Consider the following 7,424-nt stretch of genomic DNA (forward strand, 5'->3'; position numbering starts at 1 on the left):
CCTTATGGAACACGAGGATTTTTTCAGTACCACATAAAAATTAGTCATACAATTAAACATAAATTTATTATTGTTAATTTACTTACATAATTTGAAATGTGTTGCTGGTGCCAAGCATCAGTTTTGCTAAGATGGGAGGTAACTTTTATCAAGTACACCTGTAAAGTGTTCAATCCTGGCTTGGTACTTTATTTTCATTGATGTCATTGATGAATCAGACCAACACTTGCACACTGCAGGAAAAGCAGTGCTGAACTAATCGGAGCATTCATTCCATACTGTCCCCAGTGGTATTTCAGTGAACTTTGATCTGAGGAAGCTGCTTCATGAAATATCAATGGGCTCTTATGATAGTTTTTATGGGACAGAGGGTGGTAGCCTGGCTTCAATATTCTCACTAAAGGAGTTTGAAGGCAACATCATGAGTTCTGGAAAATAAGTATTGACTTGTTTAATTCTTTCACAGGATGTGGGTGTCCCTGGCCAGGCCAGCATTTATTGCCCACACCTAATTGCCCTTAAGAAGGTGGCAGTCAGCGACAGTGAAGGAACGACGATATATTTCCAAGTCAGGGTAGTGTATGGCTTGGAGGGGAACTTGCAGGTGGTGGTGTTCCCATGCATCTGCTGTCCTTGTCAATCTAGGTGGTAGAGGTCATGGGTTTGGAAGGTGCTGTCAAAGGATCTTTGCTGAGTTTCTGCAGTGCAACTTGTAGATGGTAAACACTGCTGTGATTGTGCATTGGTGGTGGAGGGAGTGAATATTTGAGGTGGTGGATGGAGTGCCAGTCAAGCGGGCTGCTTTGTCCTGGATGATGTTGAGCTTCTTGAGTGTTGTTTGAGCTGCACCCATCCAGGCAAATGGAGAGTATTCCATCACACTCCTGACTTGAGCCCTGTAGATGGAGGAAAGGCTTTGGGGAGTCAGGAGGCGAGTTACTCACTGCAGGATTTCTAGCCTCTGATCTGCTCTTGTAGCCAAATAATTTATATTGCCAGGCCAGTTCAATGGCTGGTGTGTTGATAATGGGGGAGTTCAGTGATGGTTATGCAATTGAATAGAAATATAGAAAATAGGAGAATGAGTAGGTCATTCAGCCCTTCAAGCCATTCAATATGATCATGGCTGATCCTCTATCTCAATGCCATATTCCCCTCTCTTCCCATACCCCTTGATTCCCTTAGAGTTTGGAAATCTATCAATTTCCTTCTGAAATATATTCAATGACTTAGCCTCCTCAGCCTACTGTGGTAGAGAATTCCAGATTCTCTCTTGTTAGAGATGGCACTTGTGTGGCGTGAAATGTTACTTGCCACATATAAGCCCAAGCCTGAATATTGTCCAGGTCTTGCTGCATATGGAATTGGACTGCTTCAGTTTCTGAGGAGCTACGAATGGTACTGAACATTATGCAATCATTAATAAACATCCTAATTTAACTTATGACTAAATCATTGATGAAGCTGCCTAGGACAGTGCCCTGAGGAACTCCTGCAGTGATGTCCTGGGACTGAGATGATTGACCTCCAAACAGCCACAACCGTCTTCCTTTGTGCTAGGTATGACTCCAATCAGTGGAGAGTTTTCCCCTGATCGCCATTGACTCCAGTTTTGCTAAGGCTCCTTGATACCACACTCAGTCAAATGCTGCCTTGATGGCAAGGGCAGTCACTCTCACCTCTTCTCATGACTTCAGCTCTTTCGCCCATGTTTGAACTAAAGCTGTAATGAGGTCAGGAGCTGAGTAGTCCTGGCAGAACTCAAACTGTGCGTCAGTCAGCAGGTTGTTTTTGAGCAAGTGCCGCTTGCACTGATGGCACTGTCGACGACACTTTCCATCATTTTGCTGATGATTGAGAGTAACTGATGGAGTGTTAATTGGCTGGGTTGAATTTTTCCTGCTTTTTGTGTGCAGGACATACCTGGGCAATTTTCCACATTGCCAGGTAGATGCCAATGTTGTAGCTGTACTGGAACAGCTTGGCTAAGGATGCAGCTAGTCCTGGAGCTCATCTTCAATACTGTTGCTGGAATGATGTTAGGCCCATAGCCTTTGCCTACATCTGTTTCCTGATATCAGGTGGAATGAATCAAATTGGCTGAAGCCTGGCATCTATGATGCTGGGGGTCTCAGGAGGAGGCCAAGGTGGATCATTCACTTGGCACTTCTGGCTGAAGATGGCTGCACATGCTTCAACCTCATCTTTTGCACTGATGTGCTGGGTTCCCCCATCATTGAAGATGGGGATATTTGTGAAGTCTCCTCCTGCAGTTAGTTGTTTATTTGCCCACCACCATTCACAACTGGATGTGGCAGGACTGCAGAGGTCTGATCTGTTGGTTGTGGAATCACTAAGCTCTCTATCACATGCTGCTTTCACTGTTTGGCATGCACATAGTCCTGTGTTGCAGCTTCACTAGGCTGATACCTCATTTTTAGTTATGCCTGGTGTTTCCCTTGGCATGCCACCTGTACTCTTCATTGAACCAGGGTTGATCCCCTGTTTTATAGTAATGGTAGACCGGGGCATATGCCTGGCTCATGAGATTACAGATTGTGGTTGTATAAAATTCTGCCACTGCTGATGGCCCATACCATCTCTTGGATGCCCAGCTTTGAATTGCTAGATCTGTTCAAAATCTATTCAGTTCAGCATCGTGGTACTGCCACATAACACAATGTGAAGGCAGGACTTTGTCTCCACAAGAACTCTGTTGTGGTCACTCCTACCAATACTATCATGGACAGACACATCAGTTATGGGTAGGTTGATGAGGATGAGATCAAGTAGATTTATCCCTCTTGTTGGCTCCCTCACCATCTCCCGCAGTCCCAGTTTCACAGTTATGTCCTTTAGGATTCAGCTAACTTGAGCAGTAGTGGTGTTACCGAGCCACTCCTGGTGATGGACATTGAAGTCCCCCAACCAGAGTACATTCTGTGCCCTTGCCACCCTCAGTGCTTCCTCCAAGTGGTGTTCAACATGGAGGAGAGATGATTCATCAGCTGAGGGAGTGCAGTTGGTGGTAATCAGCAGGAGGTTTCCTTGCCCATGTTGACCTGATGCCATGAGACTTCTTGTGATCCAGAGTCATTGTTGAGAACTCCCAGAGCAACTCCCTCCCGACTATACCACTGTGCCACCACTTCAGGTGGGGGTCTTCCGTTGGTGAGACAGGAAATACCCAGCAATGGTGGTAATGGTGTTTGGGACATTGTAAGGTATGATTCGGTGAGTATAACTATGTCAGGCTGTTGCTTGATAGTCCGTGGGACAGCTTTCCCAATTTTGGCACAAGCCCCCAGATGTTCATAAGGAGGACTTTGCAGGGTCAAATGGGGTGGGTTTGCTGTTGTCATTTCCAGTGCCGAGGTTTATTCTGGGTGACCCATCTGTTTTCATTCCGATATATTTCCCTTTGTCTTCATCTTTGCTAATGCTGCTTGATGCCACATTCATTCGGTCAAATGCTGCCTTGATGTGAAGAGCAGTCACTCTCACCTCACCTCTTTTGCCTATGTATCGACCAAGGCTGTAACGAGGTCAGCAGTTAAATGGTCCTGGTGGGACCAAAATGAGCATCAGTGAGCAGGTTATTGTTGTCTGAAAGCACTGTTGATGACCCCTTCCATCACTTTGCTTGATGATCAAGAATAGACCGTTGGACGGTAAATGGCCGGATTGGATTAGTCCTGCTTTTTGTGGACAAGACATACCTCGAAACTTTTCTACATTGCCAGGTAGTTGACAGTGTTGTAGCTGTACTGGAACAGCTTGGCAGGGATGCAGCTAGTTCCGGAGCACAGGTCTTCAGTACTACTGCTGAAATATTGTCAAGGCCCATAGCCTTTGCAGTATCCAGTGCCTTCATTTGTTTCATGATATCAGGTGGAGTGAATCAAACTGGCTGAAGCCTGGCATCTATGACACTGGGGACATCTGGAGGAAGCTGAGATGGATCATTCACTTGACACCTCTGACTGAAGATGGTTGCAAATTCTTCAGCCTTTGTTGCATAAACCAGAAGGATGTGCTACCAGCTGTGGCTTGGTTATGTCAAAATCAACTATTTTTCTTGTATGGAAGCACTCAAACGTATCTATATTCACCCGACAAGAACTTGCAGTTTCCTTTTGAATGTGATAATTTTTTCACGCTGGGCAAAAAAAGAGTTCTCCCACTTGTATAGTTTTATTCAGCTGATTCATTTCACTGAAAATGTCTGGTCAGTAATCCAGTTTAGCCAGACATTCATCATTTAGCAGCTTGGCAAGTTCAGGTTTCTTATCAGCTAAGAAAGTATATACTTCTTCCCTGAGATGAAATGTATGAGCAAGCATTCTGCCTTGAGATAGCTATCTCATCTTTGTATGCCTGAGCACATAATTACGCTTTGTGCCCACTTTCTCACAAAGTGCAGCAATACACTTAGAGCTTATTACTCTGGACTTAATAAAATTAATGAGTTTAACTGCTTTATTGAGAACACCTAAAACCTAGTTCAATAACTTTTGCAGCAAATGCTTCTCAGTTTAAAAAACAATGTTTAAATAGCACAAGGTACAGCTGCTTTTATTTCTTTTGCAACATCAGATACTTTCCGATAATTGCTCGACCCCTATCAGTGTCCATTCAAATCCCAATTGTTCAGCTGATATCCGCCGAAGTAATTATATCATCCAACATTTTGAAAATATCATCCGACTTTGCTGTTAGCTTGAGCTCTTTTTAAACCAAAATTCTTCTTTTATTTCTTTATTCCACATTTAAGAGAGACATTTAGAAATGCGTGTGGATACATCAAGTTGTATGGCAAAGCCATTGCCACACAGTCAATCGATGCACTGCAGTCTGTCTGTGAGGTACATCCACAGTGCTGTTAAGGAAAGAGGCCCAGAGTTTTGACCTGGCGAAAAGGATATATTTCCAAGTCAGGATAGTGTGTGGTTTGGTGAAAAACTTGCAGATGGTGGTGTTTCCATGCATCTGCTGCCCTTGTCCTTCTATGTGGTGAAGATCACAGGCTTGGAACATGCTGGCAAAGGAAGCTTGGCAAGTCGCTGCTATTCATCTTGTGAATAGTACACACAGCTGTCACTGTGCACCAGTGGTGGAGGGAATGAATGTTTAACATGGTGGATGGGCTGCCAATGGACTGCTTTGTCTTGGATGGTGTTGAGCTTCTTGAATGCTGTTGGAGCTGCTCTGATGCAGACAATGGAAAGTGTCCATCACACTCCTGATGTGTGCCTTGTAGATAGTGGAAAGGCTTTGAGGAGCCGGGGGTGAGTTACTCTGCAGAATTTCCAACTTCTGACCTGCTCTTGAAGCCACAAAATTTGTATGACTGGACCAGTAAAGTTTTTGGTCAATTTGAATCATACTGGAACCTAATTATTATTTCCTTGCTGCAGACCCAGAGTCTGACAACTCTATTTCTTTTCACTACCACCCACACCTCCCATCTGTCCCTTCAAGACCACATTACATGCACATTATATCCATTGACTTAGCTGGTAGACATATTTTCCAATGTGATTCTGAACACACAGAACCGGAAGGTACCTGGGTTTGATACCTCACCTATAAATTACCAAATTTAAGTGAAGGTGGCAGTAGTGATGCTACAATAGTCCCTCTTTTCTGGCCTATACCTGCTCCTATTTCTTATGTTATCTCAATACCAAACCCCAATACAGGATAAGGCCCTGTTGCAGGCCCAGAGACTGGCAAGTCTCTTTCTTCCTCCCCCAACTTCCACCCCCAACCAAGGCCATGTGGCATAACCTCGATCTATCACATATTGTCCATCAAAATGATGTGCAATTGTCGTGGTCTCTCTCCATAATGACCATGGTGGTACCCCTTCAAAGAAGTGCTGTTAATAATACATCAGTCATGTGGACAGCTTGAAAGTCTTTGAAAACTTTTGTACAACACTGCCACATAGGCTGAACCTTTGTATTTCAGCAGATTGGGCATCTGCAGCAACATTAACTTTACATTGTTGTTTACATTTTTAATCATTTTTATCAAAAATAATGTAACATAGCACTTTTTGCAATCTCAGGATGTCCAAAGTTCTTTTCCAACCAATTAAGTACTGTTGGCTGAAATGTAGTCACTGGGCGGAATCAGCCCAAATTTGCACTAAGTGCAGTACCAGTCATGAAAAATGATGTTTTATCTGCTGGCCGCAATAGCGGACTTTTGCACTGTATTGTCCCCTTCCTGGCACGTCCTGCCTCATTAATAATGCATTCAAAGGAAACACGTTGAATCACTGGCAGGCGGGCTCAAGTTTGCCAGCCACGCTGTGACCTCAGCGCTTCCTCACTCCAGGCGCCATATTTAAAGTGCACCTGAGCACAGCTTATTTCATGTCTTAAGACCAGGATTGTTCCAGGCAACAGATGGCCCCAAAAGCAAAGGTGATGGCAGCCCTCAAATTTAGTGACACTTCTCTGGGGTGCCTGCTGGACACAGTGGAAGGCCACTGCAAGCTCCTGTGCCACCACTCTGGCCCCAGGAGGTCCACCAGAGTCACTATTCCGGCCTGGGAGGCAGTGACAGTGGTGGCCAGCACCAACAGAACACAGAGGAGGTCAGCCATCCAGTGCAGGAAGAGGATGAATGCTTTCATCCTTTTCCCCACGGGTAATTCAACCACCTCATCGCTCCCAACACACACTCCCAAACCCAACACAAATCCACAGGGATCTCATACCTCAAAGGATAACACCACAAACTCTCACATACATCCTCACATCTCCATCAGGTTCATATCCTCTAGAGCTTGGGTCCTCATCCCATCCACGGCTCCATTTACCACACAAACATCCCATTCAGTGTTACGTGTCCTGCTCACACACTCTCCATCTGTTTTCATGCAAAAGAAGCTGGCTCACAACAGGAGGGAGAGGTCCCAGACTGGGGGTGAAGAGACTGACATTAGGCCCCTCATTCACTTAGAGGAGTGTGCCATTGCGCTGACCGGTGAGGACATGGGCTGTACCTACAGCGACGGTGAGATCGATGGCAAAATGAATACGTGAGGATCCTGCACCAGATCACCGCTCCCTCAACGCAACTGTGAGTGCTGTCTCTCCTGCTTTTGACTCTGCTGCCATGCACTAATCATCTCTACTTTGGTTCACAGGGAGCTCTGCCAAGCAATCGATGCGCTCAGCCAGCCAGTCCCTCACCTCCAGCGAAGAGGACACCTCCTCCATTGCAGAGCTGGAAATAAGCAGCCTGGAAGACCCATCACAGCGCTTATCCACACCCTCCACCAGCAGAGAGATACACACCTCAGTGGGACATAGATCTAGAGCAGGCTCAGGTTCACAATCTGATGGACACATGTCACATCAGGAGGAGGCAGGTTCCTGGGGACTGCTGGAGAAGAGACATCTGTGAGG

This window comes from Carcharodon carcharias, chromosome 3 (assembly GCF_017639515.1).
Source record: "Carcharodon carcharias isolate sCarCar2 chromosome 3, sCarCar2.pri, whole genome shotgun sequence".
Lineage (NCBI taxonomy): Eukaryota > Metazoa > Chordata > Chondrichthyes > Lamniformes > Lamnidae > Carcharodon > Carcharodon carcharias.